This window comes from Rhinoderma darwinii, chromosome 8, assembly GCF_050947455.1.
Source record: "Rhinoderma darwinii isolate aRhiDar2 chromosome 8, aRhiDar2.hap1, whole genome shotgun sequence".
In the NCBI taxonomy this organism is placed as follows: Eukaryota; Metazoa; Chordata; class Amphibia; order Anura; family Rhinodermatidae; genus Rhinoderma; species Rhinoderma darwinii.
In genome coordinates, this window is record NC_134694.1 from 2,502,298 (window position 1) to 2,522,435 (window position 20,138).

Below are 20,138 nucleotides of genomic sequence, written 5' to 3' on the forward strand. Positions count from 1 at the left end.
CTTTTTCTCCTTCGTAGTTTGGGAAATATTGCTGGGAAAGTTTTGCGCTGGTATAATACGGGCGCCCTCGCTTCCAGCGGATGTTCTATGTCCCTGCCCTTTCCTAGTTCCTAAATACTAGGGACCTGAAACTGAAGGAATGTTCCCCTCCGGCCTGCGCATTGAGATGTTTTTTCATCACCGCATTACTAGTGCCGTAACTTTTTTGTTTTTCAGTTGATTGAGCGGTGTGCGGGCTTGTTTTTTGCGAGACGGGCTGTAGATTTTATTGGTACCATTTTGGAACACATACGACTTTTTGATCACTTTTTATTTCATTTTTTGGTAAAGGAAATTACCAAAAACAAGCAATTCTGGAATAGTTTTTTATTGTTTTTTTTTCTCTGCATCCACGGTGCGCCCTAAATTACATGTTAGCTTTATTCTGCGGGTCGATACGATTACGGCGATACCAAATTTATATAGTTTTTTTTATGTATTGCGGCTTTTGCACAATAAAATCACTTTTTTTATAAAATCATTTGTTTTCTCTGTCGACATATTCTAAGACACATAACGTTATTATTTTTGCGTGCACAAAGCGGTGTCAGGGATTATTTTTTGCGGCACGGATTGGCGTTTTTTATTAGTACTATTTTGGAGTAAATGTGACTTTTTGATCACTTTTTATAGCATTTTTTGGAAGGAGATGTGACCTAAAAACAAAGATTCTGGCGCTGTTTTTCATGTTTTTTTTTTACCGCGTTCACCGTGCGGGATAAATTACATAATAGTTTTGTAGTTTGGGTCGTTACGGACGCGGCAATACCAATTATGTATAGGTTTTTTTATTTTTACGGTTTTTCCCATAATAAAAGACTTACTATGGGAAAAAAGTCAGTTTAGCTTTATTTTTATTTGAAATGTGTGTGTTTTTATTGTTTTACCACATTTTTATTTACTTTTTTTTACTTTTTTTACTTGTCCCACTAGGGGACATGAGGGCCTGATGCCCCGATCGCTACTCTAATACACTGCACTACATACGTAGTGCAGTGTATTAGCGCTGTCAGTTATTCACTGACAGCAAGCCTATGAGGACACGCCGCAGGCGGGTCCTCATCGGCTCCCGTACAAGGCAGACTCGGACGCCATTTTCTGGCGTCCGATTGCCACAGCAACCCAGCGATTGCATCACTGGGTTGCCGATCGGGTGAAAACCTATCAGATGCTGCGCTCTATTGAGCGCAGCATCTGAGGGGTTAATCTGCCGGATCGGAGAGTAGCTCCGGTCCTGGCAGTTACAGGAGGGTGCCAGCTGTATAATACAGCTGTCACCCCGCGGTGATAGTGCCGGCTCTGCTTCTGAGCCCGCACCATCACTGCGCCGTATATATACGGCGCTTTGCGGGAACCACCTCCCGACAGCGCCGTATATATACGGCGTATGTCGGGAAGGGGTTAATGGTATGCCTTGCTGTATTTGTCACCAGGTTGCCTACGGATGTTCAGTATACAATGCAGAGCCAGTCAACAAGCAAAACAGAAAATGAGTGCCGGGAATAACTCCAACACAACACTCCCAGGTAATAAACAATATACAATACAAAGCACTGTATACACTGCAGAAAACAATGACATTACGACCACTGCATAATACAGGGGACTGTAACCTTAGGATGAGTATACAATGCACAACACTAATCTTATGATCATTATAAATTACAAAACACTGTAACCTTATAACCAGTATACAGTGTGGAATGTTAATATTACGACCAGTATACAATGCAAAACACTGTACAATTCTGATCAGACTACAATGAAGAACACCAATCTTATTACCAGTATATAATGAACACTAATCGTATAACCAGTATACACTGCAGAGCACAATAACCTTATAGTCCGTCCACAATGAAGAACACTAATCTTATCTAATATATATTTTGGAAAGTTTGTTTGAAGCCCGATTTTTCATTGGTTTAAAAGCAGTCCATGTGACCGCTGCAGCCTGTGAGTGGCCTCTGATTGGCTGCAGCGGTCACATGGGATAAAACGTCATCCTGGGAGGCCGGACTGGAGGAAGAAGCAGGGAGTTCTGGGTAAGTAAACTTTTAACTCCAGCGGTAGTCACTGTCCCGGGTGCTGAAACAGTGACTGCCGATAAGTAAACTCTTTCAGCACCCTGGACAGTGACTATACCCTGACGTCGCCTAGCAACGCTCCCGTAATTACGGGTGCACACACGTAGCCACCCGTAATTACGGGAGCCCCATAGACTAAGGCCTCATGCACACGACCGTAGCCATGTTCACGGCCGTGATTCTCGGGTCAGCCGGCCGCGGAGTGACACCCGCAAGCCGCCTGCAAATCACGGGCCGTTCACATGGCCGCGGCCATTATTTGCTATGAACCATGGACCGCAGAACGCGGCCGTAATAAGACTTGCCCGTTCTTTCAACGGTCCAGTCTCCTGGGCCATGCACGGACAGTGGAAGCCACGGTCGTGTGCATGGGCCCATAGAAATGAATGGGGCCGCAATTCTCCCGTGGATTTTCGGTGGAAATGCGGCCGCAAACGCACGTTCGTGTGCATGGGACCTTAGTGTTTTGCATTTTGTACGGATTATAAATTTATAGTGTTCTGTATTGTGCACTGATCATACACTGTTCAGCCCTTGTGGTGTCCGCACAGCTCTCACCCGTCGAGGCATGAACTCCACAACACGTCTGAAGGTTCCTGTGGTATCACAGCAGCAGCTTATCTTCTTCCCATAATGCATCCTGGTGCCATCTCTTCCCCAGGTAAGTAACACGCACACACCCGGCCGTCCACATGTAAAATGTAATTCATCAGACCAGGCCGCCACCTTGCATTGCTCTATTTTCCACTTCTGATGCTCACATACCCATTGTGCATGGTCACTCTGACCGGTCAGCGGCTGTGCAGTCCCATATGCTGCAATCTGCGATGCTCTGCGTGCTCAGACACTTTTCATAGCCAGCAGTAACTTTATCAGCATCAATGAGCTTTGGGCACACATGACTCTGTCGCTGGTCACCGGTTGTCCTTCCTTAGATCACTTTTGGTCGGTACTGACCACTGCGTACTGGGAGCACCCCAGAAGATGGAGGTACTGACCACTGCATACTGGGAACACCCCACAAGATGGAGGTACTGACGACTGCATACTGGGAGCACCCCACAAGATGGAGGTACTGACCACTGCATACTGGGAGCACCCCACAAGATCGAGGTACTGACCACTTCATACTGGGAGCACCCCACAAGATCGAGGTACTGACCACTGCATACTGGGAGCACCCCACAAGATCGATGAACTGACCACTGTGTACTTGGAGCACCCCACAAGATCGAGGTACTGACCACTGCATACTGGGAGCACCCCACAAGATCGATGAACTGACCACTGCATACTGGGAGCACCCCACAAGATCGATGGACTGACCACTGCATACTGGGAGCACCCCACAAGATCGAGGTACTGACCACTGCATACTGGGAGCACCCCACAAGATCAATGAACTGACCACTGCGTACTTGGAGCACCCCACAAGATCGAGGTACTGACCACTGCATACTGGGAGCACCCCACAAGATCGAGGTACTGACCACTGCGTGCTGGGAGCACCCCACAAGATCGAGGTACTGACCACTGCATACTGGGAGCACCCCACAAGATCGAGGTACTGACCACTGCATACTGGGAGCACCCCACAAGATCGAGGTACTGACCACTGCATACTGGGAGCACCCCACAAGATCGATGAACTGACCACTGCATACTGGGAGCACCCCACAAGATCGAGGTACTGACCACTGCGTACTGGGAGCACCCCACAAGATCGAGGTACTGACCACTGCGTACTGGGAGCACCCCACAAGATCAAGGTACTGACCACTGCGTGCTGGGAGCACCCCACAAGATCGAGGTACTGACCACTGTGTACTGGGAGCACCCCACAAGATCGATGGACTGACCACTGCATACTGGGAGCACCCCACAAGAACAAGGTGCTGACCACTGTGTACTGGGAGCACCCCACAAGATCGATGAACTGACCACTGCGTGCTGGGAGCACCCCACAAGATCGAGGTACTGACCACTGCGTACTGGGAGCACCCCACAAGATCGAGGTACTGACCACTGCATACTGGGAGCACCCCACAAGATCGATGAACTGACCACTGCATACTGGGAGCACCCCACAAGATCGAGGTTCTGACCACTGCATACTGGGAGCACCCCACAAGATCAAGGTACTGACCACTGCGTACTGGGAGCACCCCACAAGATCGAGGTACTGACCACTGCGTACTGGGAGCACCCCACAAGATCGAGGTACTGACCACTGCATACTGGGAGCACCCCACAAGATCGAGGTACTGACCACTGCATACTGGGAGCACCCCACAAGATCGAGGTACTGACCACTGCGTACTGGGAGTACCCCACAAGATCGAGGTACTGATCACTGCGTACTGGGAGCACCCTACAAGATCGAGGTACTGACCACTGCGTACTGGGAGCACCCCACAAGATCGAGGTACTGACCACTGCATACTGGGAGCACCCCACAAGATCGAGGTACTGACCACTGCATACTGGGAGCACCCCACAAGATCGAGGTACTGACCACTGCATACTGGGAGCACCCCACAAGATCGAGGTACTGACCACTGTGTACTGGGAGCACCCCACAAGAACGATAACGCCCCACAAGACCGGATGTCCTGGAGATCTGACTCGGTCGTCAAGACCTCATAATTTGGCGCTGGTCACAGTCGCTCAGATCTTTACACTTCTCCATTTTTCCTGCACCAACATCAACTTCAAGAACTGACTGATCTCTTGCTGCGTAATACCCCCCCCCCCTCGTCAGGCTCCATCGTAACCCGATCATCAATGTTATTCACTTCACCTGGCAGAGGTATTATGTTTTAACTGATGGTTGTGTTTTTTTTTTAGTGTTCTGCATCACATACTGATCATAAGAATATATAAGAGCCGCGGCCTCATCACCACTTCACATTCAGTACGTTGTGTAATTATGGAGCTACAGATGCAGTAGCACAGTAAATACACAGTGGATAGATCCTTTACCGTGTCTGTTCTGTGAGATCACGCTGCAGCAAGTTATCAGAGTCAGGATAAAGATGGCTACATCCTTCCCAATATACAATGAGTAACCTTCATCCGAGAGCCTCCCTATAACTCCTCCATTACCCGTCCTCCTCCCGAGCACATTTACTTGTCCTGTTACTATTTTCCTATATCAGGCAGCGGCTGTCCAGCCTATGAAGTGATGAATGTCTGTAAAGTGGGGCGAGCGCTGCATGAATATTCTCTCCTCCGTCTCCTGCCGGCTTCTATAAAGGGGCACCGGGTCCGGATCGTCTTCTGTCGTTCGTCCATTAGGTTGTCTTCGCACTCCCTGCCAACAGATTATTATTATTACTATTTCACCTTAACCAGGTTCCATTCCAGGAGCAGAAAAGTTATTAATATTTAAGATGACTTTAAATGCTTTCTCCCGTGTGGCGGCGGAATATTAATATTCAGTGATTATACCCTGAAATGGGACACGCAAGAAGCGTCTGCCTCCGACGGCGACGCTGCCCAGAACCTTCTCATTATCTCTTGTTATATGTGTTTTTGGATTGTAATCTAATTAGCGAGACATAAATATTAAGCCTTAGGCAAGCGGTGTCTTAAAACTACGACTCTCAGCGGGAGTCAGGACATACCGGGAGTTGTCATTTCACATCACCCGGAGAGCCACAACTTGCAGACTACAAATAAAATACTAAATGATGGCATTATTCGCTGCAACCCCCAAAACATCTTCTCCCGTGGCTGTGAGATTGGGTAGATTTACCATTCAGGGCTCTTGGAAAGCTGAGTGACAACACTGTGGGAGCTGGGATGGCGTCTTTATTTGATTGTTTTCCCAACTTTCTTTTGTAACGAAGATTTATCCTTTGTAGGAGGTGAAGTCGCGGTTCCCGAGTATAAGCAGCGGTCTGTGCCAGATAGGCTGAGTTCACACGTTGCGGATTTGTTGCAGATTTTGTCGCGGTTTTGCCGCAGATCCTACCCTTTTACATTGCAAAGTGTAAAATCTGCGCTGAAAATCTGCGTCAAATCCGTGATGTGTGAACTCAGCCTTAATATCTCTCCGCGCGGTTTACAATGTGTTATTCTAGCTTGATTTATTCTCAGGGCATTGTTAAAATTGCGCCTCGTTTCTACAGGGCGCCCATGAAGGAAAGACACGCGGGATTCATCACAGTTATTATTCCTAAACTGCACTTACCGTCCCGGAGACGCGCGGCCCGGTTATATAAACACTGTGATTTGCAGCTTTTAGCCTCTGCGCTAAGGGGGAAAAAACCTTTTCGGAATGAAAAATCCTCGCACTTCAATTGCATTTTTTTTTTCATACACAATTATTGTATATAAAATGTTTTCCTGCTGTTTGAATCCCCCGTGCAGATAAACCATCACTGCGGTCAGGAGCCGGCGCTGTCCTCTAATAACACAGCCGGCCTCCGTCTTGTAGCAAAAACCCAGCTTCAAATCTGAAAGGTGAGACTTTCCTTCGGCTCCGGAGCTGAGAGCGGCACGGAGAGGATAATTAGATGGCAGATTTCGCCCTGTAGGGATAGATTGGGGGGGGGGGGTTGCACTTCAATCTAGAAAGATGACTCTAGGCCTGATATCCTATTGCACGGGAAGAAATGTATTTAAAGGCAATGCTCGAAATGATTTAGAAAGGTGAAATTTACAAGCATGTTAATAAGCGCTCTGGAAGATATACTGTCTGCAGGCTAATAGGACACGTCGACGCGCCTTGTGCCGAGGGCCTGTAAATCTCCAGCAATTTCATCTCCGCCGTAGAATAAAGCAAACCGCTATTGTTGCCAAAATGCCTTTTATGTTGAGTGGTCAATGCAGAGGATTTAATGCAGCGACGGTTTTACAGGCTTCTTGTTTGATAATCCATACGTCTGAATTAGATCTATCCTAGAACGTCTGGTTATAAACATTCAAGATGACTGGGCTTAACGGGTCCTGCCCCGAGAAGAGGTGGAGGCCGTGCCTAGCTCAGCGTGAATACCTGGTATAGAAGCAGGCCGTCCCCCTGCCGAGAGACTCCCAACCTCCGGGGGCGATAAACAAGAAGTTAATCCTCTCCTGAAACCAATAAAAGGGTGATGGTGCCAGCGATTAAGAGGGTCCAGCAGCCAAGAGGGTCCATGTTTTGATCTTGCTTTGGGGATCTCCCCTTCTTCTAGTGTGCCGTTACTTAGGCCTGCTTGGCCCCTACCATGTAAAAGTTTTCCAAAGCCCTGTCTGACTCGTTCTCTATCATTAGCTTACTTCTCAATACCGAGACAGACTGGTTGCTAGGAACGTGCTGCATGTCAACCAAGACTGTGGTTGCTGGGCAGTGTGTCAATAGCGACCAGTCTGTCTCGAAAGAATTGGCTGAACAGAGGAGAAGCAACATTAGGACTGTTCTAACTTCAACCAAAAGGGAAGAGGATCCGATCACTCCATGTCCTTCCACACCTCACCATATTTCTAAAAAAAATCATATTTGAGGTCTAAACCTGTTACGTTAGTCAAGGGGTAGAGTAGTTTCGATTTTGCCGGGTTGGACGAATCCATAAAGTAACCTCTGATAATGGAGCCCATCCACAAAACCATTGCAATGGACAACCCATCTGAAGCTGCGGACGCTGTATAACTGGTGGAGGGACCCCCAATATTTCTTCTTGGCCCATAGGAATTTGTTTCGTACCTTTTCTCTAGTTGGGGGAGACTGTAGGTCACCCCATCTGTGATTGCACCATCAGCTTCTCGGAGAAGTTCTCTCATTGATATTTTCCAGACTGCGTCTTATATAAACAAGGAAAATGGTTCATCGGCTGCTCAGAGGCTCAGGTGATTGATGTTTTAATTGAGGTTTTACAAGTTGTTCTCAGAATTTCCTAGCAACAGCCAATAGTCTTGTAGTAGCTTCTGCTGTTTTTGTTTTTAACCATGTACTACTATTACTCAAAAAAGCACGATCCAAACCAAGAAGGGTCACCCTCTGCTCTATAGGGTGCTGCTCTAAAACTGGGTTCAACACTACAGGAAATTCCAGGGGCGGGGGAGGGGATATTTGTAACGGGTTGTCTCTCATCCTTTTCTGCACCTGCTGGGCATTATGGCACATGTAGCAGTCGCGCACACATTAACCATTCACATCTATTGCAGTGGCTGCGCCAAAGTTGCTATTGATTGCACCATTAGGGCCGCCTTGTATCACAGTCACATACATTGCAGTGTGTAGCAAAGTTTTTGGCACTGTTTCTGAGGCACTGTATTTAAAGACACTATGGCACTATATAGAAACCCTGGCACTATTATATGGACTTTCTATAACGGTATTATTTAGACTCTATGGCAGTATTATATAGACTCTATGGAAATATTATTTAGACTCTATGGCAATATTATTTAGACTCTATGGCAGTATTATATAGACACTCTATGGTAGTATTATTTATAAACTCTATGGCAGTATTATTTATATTCTCTATGTCACTATTACTTGGACACTAGCAGTATTATTTCAACACTATGGCAGTATTATTTCAACACTATGGCAGTATTATTGAGGCTATGGCAGTATTATTGAGGCTATGGCAGTATTATTTAGATTACGGCAGTATTATTTAGACTATGGCAGTATTATTTATATTCTCTATGTCACTATTATTTTGACACTATGGCAGTATTACAAGGACACTATGGCAGTATTACAAGGACACTATGGCAGTATTACAAGGACACTATGGCAGTATTACAAGGACACTATGGCAGTATTACAAGGACACTATGGCAGTATTACAAGGACACTATGGCAGTATTACAAGGACACTATGGCAGTATTACAAGGACACTATGGCAGTATTACAAGGACACTATGGCAGTATTATTTAGACTATGCCACTATTATTCTGATACTTTATGTCACTATTACTCAGACACTGACAGTATTATTTCGACACTCTTATATGTCACTGTATGAATGAATTACATGTCACAGTTTCGGACTAGTATAAGACTTGTTTTACTCATGAGCTCATGAGATCTTCATCATCTCCGGCTGTGAAACTGACTACCCGGACAAGATGCCCTTCGTCTTCCATATTTTTCTGTTTTCTATATTTTTTTTTTGTCTTTTATGGACACATAGTCTATTATATAAGAGGTAGTGGATCTGTAAATCACATGTTTTATTACAGGACACCTGCACTTATCTCATCACAGGCTTCTTCATTGACGTTGCTGGTGTCAGCAGTATCGTAGATGTAAATTGGCTTATAATTTTTCAGGATGAGCAGATGAGGGTAATTGCTTCATCTGGGATTTGGGATTACATGATTTACAATCATATTAGCATTAATTCATGTATCACCATGATAATAAGAAAAATAAAGGGGTAATCTGTGCCACCCCCTTACATATCTCCAATGGTTTAGGCAGAGTAACTGCTATCAAAGTACTGGTCACTTTCCAGCTACACACCTTAATGCTCTACCCTCCATCATGCTTTACACTGCAGCTCTGTTTATTCAGAATTGATGATGTAAGCACAATCCTATCAGGATTTCAGTGCATACAGAGCTGATGTCCATTAAATCAAGACCACAATGATGAAATACCCGGCACAAATTTTTAGGGACAATTCAGGCAAATAGGTACAGTATTTGAAAAAAATCGGCATAAAATATGCATAAAAAATACGCTAAAATGCACATCAGAAATACGCGTGCTAAATATGACGTATGAATATGGCCTTAGGAAAATGCTGCACGTGGACTGCGTGGAGGGGCCTGTATATAAATATTGTAATATACATTTATAATATATATATACCTCCAATCTGCTTGGGAACGGCTGTCGTGCCACACAAGCAGACGTCTCTGCCACTGTATGTGCAGAACTTCCTTGGCCTAATTTTCTTGGTTGTCATGGTTACCGTGCGAGAATATGATGAATGAGAGGCCCATGCCGGAAAGTTACCTTTTCTCATAAGATAAGTTCTACAAGATATATATTATTACTAGGTTATAAGATGGATGATTACTTCCTCCCGGCCGCATTAAGATGCATCTCGCTGTATCGACGGCTGCACAATCCTCTCCTCTATCTCACTTTTTTTTCTCCCCTGGTTTTCTTAATCAAAATCTGATACACGGCTAATCTCTAAAGATCACTGTGTACCGTGTAGGGGCCGCCATCATTAGACTGTGCAGAGAAACGCGCTGCTGTAAAATACCAAGGTGCACAAATGCTCCGGACTGTGTAAGGAGAAGTCTGCAGCCTGCCCTCAGATGATAAGCAGTGCACCAGGGGTTAACTTGCTGCCGGCTTTTACCTTTTACTAGGAAAATCATTAATATTTTATCCCTGATATCCAGGATAAGTTTTAGTGAAGTGAATTCAGCAAGAACATTCTGTACGTCTGTACATGGGCAGCTGTTAATGGTCATTTATTCATATACCGTTCAGTCTAGTGTTATCATTTGTTGGGCTGAAGTTGGGCATGATGGTCATGTCTGGTGCAAAGTATTTCATCATATATCCACAATTAAACTAGACTTTTTTTCTTTAGATATAGAATTAATCTCCATAAAAAGTTTGAATCACTTTGTACATACATATCGTGATCCTAAATTGCATCCTGTATTATACTCCAGAGCTGCGCTCACTATTCTGCTGGTGGAGTCACTGTGTACATACATTACATTACTTACCCTGTACTGATCCTGAGTTATATCCTGTATTATACTCCAGAGCTGCACTCACTATTCTGCTGGTGGAGTCACTGTGTACATACATTACATTACTTACCCTGTACTGATCCTGAGTTATATCCTGTATTATACTCCAGAGCTGCGCTCACTATTCTGCTGGTGAAGTCACTGTGTATATACATTACATTACTTATCCTGTACTGATCCTGAGTTACATCCTGTATTATTCTCCAGAGCTGCACTCACTATTCTGCTGGTGGAGTCACTGTGTACATACATTACATTACTTATCCTGTACTGATCCTGAGTTATATCCTGTATTATACTCCAGAGCTGCACTCACTATTCTGCTGGTGGAGTCACTGTGTATATACATTACATTACTTATCCTGTACTGATCCTGAGTTACATCCTGTATTATACTCCAGAGCTGCACTCACTATTCTGCTGGTGGAGTCACTGTGTACATACATTACATTACTTATCCTGTTCCAATCCTGAGTTACATCCTGTATTGTACTCCAGAGCTGCACTCACTATTCTGCTGGTGGAGTCACTGTGTACATACATTATTTATCCTGTACTGATCCTGAATTACATGCTGTATTATTCTCCAGAGCTGCACTCGCCAGTTGTCACTTTCATTCCCACAAAAAATTAGTAGGAGTTCATTCTATGTTACATTAGGAGTTTGCTGTGGATTTCTGTGAATTTACTACAGTAAAAATCTGTGGCAGTTTTCAATATAATGGTTATTCTGCAGAGTTGAAAATCTGCAGCATGCGACTAAATATGTAGAGATTTTTTCCACAATGTGAGGATCTGATTTTCAGGGCTTCATCCGCATGTATTGTACTGTAATTTGTTGCGGATATTCAGGATTTGCAGTAATTCACACCAGAATTCCTCTACAAATCTACCATGTCTAAACATGGCTTCATGGTTCAGCACTGTGACCGTTACATTACAGGACTATTTATTACATAACACAACTCCCGACTATAGATATTATAACATTAATATATCTATAACCAACATCACCTCCCAGATGAAGCTGCTGGTTCTGAATGGTGACAGTATAAAGTATTCCTGATCACAAGTCTCACAACACCTCAAGGACCCACATTATAACCATTATAACACATGTAAAAATCCTAAATGATCCTCAGCAGAGCTAAAGCCACGGTAATAAGCGACACGTATAACAATGCTGGCCCAACCAAAGTGGAGGGAGCCATGGGCTGTGTACTAACGCTCATATTTATTTCTTTTCTTAACCTTAGTAACTTTGCTGAATATTTTATCCTTTATATATATATATATGTTTTTTTCATGTTCAATACCATTTTTAACCAAAACCTCACATAGACACCAATGCAGCATAATGCCTGACGATTTTTTTTCTCTTGCAGTACCACGTTCCTCCACTGTTGGCAGCACCGACAGCACTCGGTGCAGAATCCACAAGAACATTTGCAGCTAAGGTAAAGTGCAATGCCAGTGAATGAGACTTAAAGAGGCTCTGTCACCACATTATAAGTGGCCTGTATTGTACATGATGTGATCGGCGCTGTAATGTAGAGAACAGTGGTCCTAGTAATAAAGAGGCTGTCACCACATTATAAGTGGCCTATATTGTACATGATGTGATCGGCGCTGTAATGTAGAGAACAGCAGTGTTTTTTATTTAGAAAAACGATCATTTTTGACGGAGTTATGACCTATTTTAGCTTTATACTAATGAGTTTCTCAATGGACAACTGGGCGTGTTTTACTATATAACCAAGTGGGCGTTGTACAGAGGAGTGTATGACGCTGACCAATCAGTGACCAATCAGCGTCCTACACTTCTCTCCATTCATTTACACTGCACATAGCGATATAGCTATATCACTATGTGCAGCCACATAAACACACTATAACGTTACTGCAGTGTCCTGACAATTAATATACATCACTACCCGCCAGGACGTCATGTGTATTCAGAATCCTGACCACTTCGCTAACACAATCCCGACACTACAGCACAGCAAGCATAATCTCACGAGATTACGCTGTAAACTGTCATTTCAAACGAGATTACGCTTGCTGTGCTGTGGTGTCGGGATTGTGTTAGAGAAGTGTCAGATTTCTGAATAGACATCACATCCTGGTTGGTAGCGATTTCTATTCATTGTCCGGACACTGCAGTAACGTTATAGTGTGTTTATGTGACTGAACATGGGAGATTAATGGGAGATTTTAATTTCCGGGATATTAATTGGTGTCATGGTTCGGCTTCAACTACAAAGGGGAGACATTTCCTCAACCTGTTGCAGGAAAATTTTATGGGCCAGTTTGTGGAAGACCCGACTAGAGGTGAAGCTCTGTTGGATCTGGTCATTTCTAATAATGCAGATCTTGTTGGGAATGTCAATGTTCGTGAAAACCTCGGTAACAGTGATCACAATATAGTTACATTTTACCTATACTGTAAAAAACAAACGCAGGCTGGGAAGGCAAAAACATTTAATTTTAAGAAAGCCAATTTCCCCAGGATGAGGGCGGCAATTCAGGATATGGACTGGGAAGAACTAATGTCAAATAATGGAACAAATGATAAATGGGAGATTTTAAAATCTACTTTGAGTTATTATAGTGCAAAATTTATTCCTACAGGTAATAAGTATAAACGACTCAAATTAAACCCCACATGGCTTACACCTTCTGTGAAAGGGGCAATACATGACAAAAAAAGGGCATTTAAAAAATACAAATCTGAGGGTACAGCTGTAGCCTTTGTAAAATATAAAGAGCTTAATAAAATCTGTAAAAATGTAATAAAGTTAGCAAAAATACAAAATGAAAGGCAGGTGGCCAAGGATAGTAAAACAAATCCTAAAAAATTCTTCAAGCATATAAATGCAAAAAAGCCCAGGTCTGAACATGTAGGACCCCTAGATAATGGTAATGGGGAGTTGGTCACAGGGGATCAAGAGAAGGCAGAGTTACTAAATGGGTTCTTTAGCTCTGTATATACAACAGAAGAAAGAGCAGCTGATGTAGCCGGTGCCAGTGCTGTTAATATATCAGTTGATATACTGAATTGGCTGAATGTAGATATGGTCCAAGCTAAATTAAATAAAATAAATGTGCACAAGGCTCCGGGACCAGATGGGTTACACCCTAGAGTTCTTAAAGAGCTTAGTTCAGTTATTTCTGTCCCCCTTTTCATAATATTCAGAGAATCTCTAGTGACTGGTATAGTGCCAAGGGACTGGCGCAGGGCAAATGTGGTGCCTATTTTCAAAAAGGGCTCTAGGTCTTCCCCGGGTAATTATAGACCAGTAAGCTTAACATCCATCGTGGGGAAAATGTTTGAGGGGCTATTGAGGGACTATATACAGGATTATGTGACAATAAATAGCATTATAAGTGACAGCCAGCATGGTTTTACTAAGGACAGAAGTTGTCAAACTAACCTAATCTGTTTTTATGAAGAGGTGAGCAGAAGTCTAGACAGAGGGGCCGCTGTGGATTTAGTGTTTTTGGACTTTGCAAAGGCATTTGACACTGTCCCCCATAGACGCCTAATGGGTAAATTAAGGACTATAGGTTTAGAAAATATAGTTTGTAATTGGATTGAGAATTGGCTCAAGGACCGTATCCAGAGAGTTGTGGTCAATGATTCCTACTCTGAATGGTCCCAGGTTATAAGTGGTGTACCCCAGGGTTCAGTGCTGGGACCACTATTATTCAACTTATTTATTAATGATATAGAGGATGGGATTAATAGCACTATTTCTATTTTTGCAGATGACACCAAGCTATGTAATATAGTTCAGACTATGGAAGATGTTCATGAATTACAGGCAGATTTAAACAAACTAAGTGTTTGGGCGTCCACTTGGCAAATGAAGTTTAATGCAGATAAATGTAAAGTTATGCATCTTGGTACCAACAACCTGCATGCATCATATGTCCTAGGGGGCGCTACACTGGCGGATTCACTTGTTGAGAAGGATCTGGGTGTACTTGTAAATCATAAACTCAATAACAGCATGCAGTGTCAATCAGCTGCTTCAAAGGCCAGCAGGATATTGTCGTGTATTAAAAGAGGCATGGACTCGCGGGACAGGGATGTAATAATGCCACTTTACAAAGCATTAGTGAGGCCTCATCTAGAATATGCAGTTCAGTTCTGGGCTCCAGTTCATAGAAAGGATGCCCTGGAGTTGGAAAAAATACAAAGAAGAGCAACGAAGCTAATAAGGGGCATGGAGAATTTAAGTTATGAGGAAAGATTGAAAGAATTAAACCTATTTAGCCTTGAAAAAAGACGACTAAGGGGGGACATGATTAACTTATATAAATATATTAATGGCACATACAAAAAATATGGTGAAATCCTGTTCCTTGTAAAACCCCCTCAAAAAACAAGGGGGCACTCCCTCCGTCTGGAGAAAAAAAGGTTCAAGCTGCAGAGGCGACAAGGCTTCTTTACAGTGAGAACTGTGAATTTATGGAATAGCCTACCGCAGGAGCCGTCACAGCAGGGACAGGAGACACCGCAGGAGCCGTCACAGCAGGGACAGTAGACACCGCAGGAGCCGTCACAGCAGGGACAGTAGACACCGCAGGAGCCGTCACAGCAGGGACAGTAGACACCGCAGGAGCCGTCACAGCAGAGACAGTAGATGGCTTTAAACAAGGGTTAGATAATTTCCGAGAACAAAAAAATATTAGCTCCTATGTGTAGAAATTTTTCCTTCCAGTTTCCCTTCCCTTGGTTGAACTTGATGGACATGTGTCTTTTTTCAGCCGTACTAACTATGTAACTATGTAACTATGTAACATAGCGATATCGCTATATCGCTATGTGCAGTGTAAATGAATGGAGAGAAGTGTATGATGCTGATTGGTCACTGATTGGTCACTGATTGGTCAGCGTCATACACTCCTCTGTACAACGCCCACTTGGCCAAAAAGTAAAACACGCCCAGTTGTCCATTGAGAAACTCATTAGTATAAAGCTAATATAGGTCATAAATCCGTCAAAAATTATCGTTTTTCTAAATAAAAAACACTGCTGTGATCTACATTACAGCGCGGATCACATCATGTACAATATAGGCCACTTATAATGTGGTGACAGAGCCTCTTTATTACTAGGACCACTGTTCTCTACATTACAGCGCCGATCACATCATGTACAATATAGGCCACTTATAATGTGGTGACAGAGACTCTTTATTACTAGGACCACTGTTCTCTACATTACAGCGCCGATCACATCATGTACAATATAGGACACTTATAATGTGGTGACAGCCTCTATTACTAGGACCACTGTTCTCTACATTACAGCGCCGATCACATCATGTACAAGATAGGGCACTTATAATGTGGTGACAGCCTCTTTATAACTAGGACCACTGTTATCTACATTACAGCGCCGATCACATCATGTACAATATAGGCCACTTATAATGTGGTGACATCCTCTTTATTACTAGGACCACTGTTATCTACATTACAGCGCCGATCACATCATGTACAATATAGGACACTTATAATGTGGTGACAGAGACTCTTTAACAAAAACCCCAATACACACTCTGCTCGTCTTCCGATTAAGCCAGTAGAAAGGGGGTCTGGCAAAACATGTGCTGCGGGTGCATCAACAAGCCGCTTACTTCGACCAGGGTATATAGATACAGGGATATGGCTGCAATCTGACGCTGCCTCAGGGGAAGGAAGGCCGAGCTATGATGACTGTCCTATATGATCACTTGAACGGGGAGATATTTTAATTCCTTACACATCATTGGGTCGGAAGTGAAGCGTTTGCAGCCGCTTTCTTCTAGGCCTCAGTAACAGTAACAGTCAGCCATTAATGACATATGTCATATAAAACATATCTAGTACATATCTCAGGCTTTATTGGGAAATATTCATCACTTTGAAGGTAGATTGTACATTCCCATAGTTGCCAATATTTTTTTTTTTTTCAGGGACACTTAGGGTAAGGCGTCTTTGGTGGGTGTGATTTATGGGGCATGGCTTATCGGATGGGCATGGCTTTCCAGAATTTCTGCATACAAATAAATGAACACAAATTTCTGCACTAGTTTGGCTGACAACTATTTTGGTCGCCAGTATCTCTCTGGTTTTTCGGTTGTATACACGCAGGTGATGTCTCACTTTATCACTAGGGCTAGGCGATATGTGCTGACCACTACTGGTAGTGTAAAAACCAACGTTGATAGTCCCACACTCAGTGCCCCTTATAGATGGTGCTCCACACTGACTCCAGTAGATAGTGCCACACACTGCTCCTTGTAGTTATTGCCACACACTGCTTCCTGTGGATAATTCCACAGTGCCCCCTGTAGATAGTGCCATACAGCCCCCCTGTAGATAGTGCCACACACAGCCCCCCTGTAGATAGTGCCACACACAGCCCCCCTGTAGATAGTGCCACACACAGCTCTCCTGTAGATAGTGCCACACACAGCCCCCCTGTAGATAGTGCCACACACAGCCCCCCTGTAGATAGTGCCACACACAGCCCCCCTGTAGATAGTGCCATTCCTTTGAAAAACAGCTCCAATTACGTCCGTAATGGACGCCGCAAAAAACGCGTGCACTTGCAAAATCTTCTGACATTCAGGAGCTGTTTTCGCCTGAAAACAGCTCCGTAATTTCAGACGTAGTTGGCGTTGCCGTGTGAACATACCCTAATAGAGAGAGAGAGAGGCGATGCTTCTGCCCCTTTAAGAACCATTCAGTGATTCACTACAAGCTGCTCCCCTTTGTCCTTTCTCTGTTTTATTTCCAGATAAAGTTAAGAAAATGTCAGCAGTGACTTTAATATGACAGATCATTAACATTTATAATAAGAAGTCGTTGTGGGGTTTCGGAATATTCCGGATTCTAGGAGAGACGCTGCTTTATCCTCCGCCTTCATAGAAGTTATATGAAATGTCTGTGCGGTCGGAGTCTCCGGGCGGCGTCACACTGAGGGTTTATACTTTGTGTTATATACATTGCACAGTAATAATTGATGTCATCATATTATAGGTGAGAACTTGGAGGCTTCATCCATGACATCATTACTGGACTGCAGAGCGTCACCGGACATAGACAGGTCGGGGCTCCTGGAGACTATTTTTCCTTTTAGGGGAACCTCTTGCAGGGAGACCCCTCCAGCACTGCGGACTGACGGCCATATTTCCCTGCAGGGGAAGGTAGCACTGGTGGCCAATGAACAGCCCACGCCGCCAGCACGTTGAAAACATAGAGGGCGACCACACTGGTCTCTATAATAGCGGGCAGATACTTGTCACCTGTGGGGGTCGGTTTGCTCGGCAGCTGCCCCCCCCACCCCATCGTATTTATGGTCTCCCCAGGAAGCTCGATCCTTCAGAGGTTACTCATTAGGAAATACTGCGGCTGTGAAATTGTAATAAATATTTCTAATTAGATCACAAGTGAAGTGAAAACAGAAAACATATTTATTGTGCGGTTTCCTGGGGTTCTGGGCTCCATATGCTCCTGTGCGGGCGCAGCGTTACATGTCTGTGCACTGTTAGTCGGCCGCGCTCCTTACACCTGGCTCACAATCTTGCAGACGTGGGCAGTGTGAAAATAATACTTTAAGTTCCTTACAGCTGATAATTCTGCCTGGTGGGGGGGGGGGGGGGGTGTGAATCCCTGCATTAACCCTCTATTCATCTATTAACCCTCTAGTGCCAGGTATTGCTGTATTGTCCGCACGCTCAGTCCACTGCTGGTCACAACTGTGTGTCCTGATAAGTTTAACCTGATTGTCGGGGGGGATCCCAACGATGGATCGGTGCTCAAAAAAGGAGAACAGCCCCTTCAGCTTTCCACCTACTGAGCTCCAATTCTGATTAAGGGATTATCAAGTGGGGTTTGTGGGTGCTGGGTGCCACGACGGACGCACCAACATGCCATTGGCTCGGGTATTTATATACAGGCCTCAGCGGCAATCTCAATCTTTGCTCCAGGTGTAGGAAGGCCTAGCTGGAAGACGGCAGCCATGGTTTTCTCATTCTTTACAACCCCAGTAACAGATCTAGAGTAAGATCATGTCTTGTACTCTAATCACATCCAGAGCTGTATTCACAATTCTGCCAGCTGCCACTTAAAACCCATCTATTGTTCTGAAAGATATGCCCTTAACATCTTAACTGGGATCCCACGATGCACTGCACTCTGGGGCGCAGTATTTTAAGAGATGTCTTTTTTTGTTTTATGTTTTTATTAGACTTGCGCTTGGTAACACACACAAGAAAATGTGAGGCTCTGAAGCGAACAGGAGTCCAGGAGTATTGTGAATGCAGCTCTGGATGTGACTGGAGTTTGAAACTTGATGTAAGTCGGGATAACTAGAGGAAATTACTCTGAAATCCTCCCGGGTCTCGTTCCAATCATAGAGTACAAATCTATTGCTTTTACAAGTCTCTATTGTGCAGCACTAAAGAAGACCGAGTCAGCGCCCAAGTAAAATATCACGAGTCTCCCCTCTCCCTCCTCGCTGCTTTACTTCCAAGCACTTGATATTTTAGGAGGCGCAAAATAATAATAATAATAATGGCGTCCTCTTCCTGATGAATGGCTCCTCCAGCCCGGGGAGTGCGGTGACCGCCGCTTCCACGCTCCGTCCTCTGTTTCAGGATAAAGCCTGAAATACAAAGATGATTCGAAAAGCAACAACAAAGTGTTGCTCAGAATTAGAAAATCACGGCTGCTTTCTTCCAGACACAGCACCACACCTGTCCATAGGTTGTGCCTGGTATTGCAGCTAAGCTCCATTATAGTGACTGAGGCTGATCTGAAATACCACACACAACCTGCACATATAGTGATACTATTAGATACAGAGCTCAGCAGACAGTATCACACATGATAGGATTAGATACACGGCTCAGCACACAGTATCACACATGATAGGATTAGATACACAGCTCAGCAGACAGTATCACACATGAGAGGATTAGATACACGGCTCAGGAGACAGTATCACACATGATAGGATTAGATACAGTGGTTCAGCAGACAGTATCACACATGATAGGATTAGATACAGCGGCTCAGCAGACAGTATCACACATGATAGGATTAGATACAGCAGCTCAGCAGACAGTATCACACATGATAGGATTAGATACAGCAGCTCAGCAGACAGTATCACACATGATAGGATTAGATACAGCAGCTCAGCAGACAGTATCACACATGATAGGATTAGATACAGCGGCTCAGCAGACCGTATCACACATGATAGGATTAGATACACGGCTCAGCAGAC

At 44.2% G+C, this 20,138-nt stretch overlaps 1 long non-coding RNA gene across 11 annotated transcripts in view; it reads left to right on the plus strand.

Moving 5' to 3' along the window:
* The window catches only part of LOC142659011 (uncharacterized), a 508,111-nt gene extending 489,817 nt beyond the window's left edge, over window positions 1-18,294 (plus strand). For 8 of the 11 annotated variants that reach the window (XR_012850248.1, XR_012850249.1, XR_012850244.1 and 5 more), the window contains 3 exons: window positions 1,473-1,565; window positions 12,235-12,306; window positions 17,885-18,294. This is a non-coding gene — a long non-coding RNA (uncharacterized LOC142659011). The remainder of the gene's footprint in view (window positions 1-1,472; window positions 1,566-12,234; window positions 12,307-17,884) is intronic. The other 3 variants (XR_012850247.1, XR_012850246.1, XR_012850245.1) reach the window with 1 other exon arrangement.
* The last annotated feature ends 1,844 nt before the right edge of the window (window positions 18,295-20,138 follow it).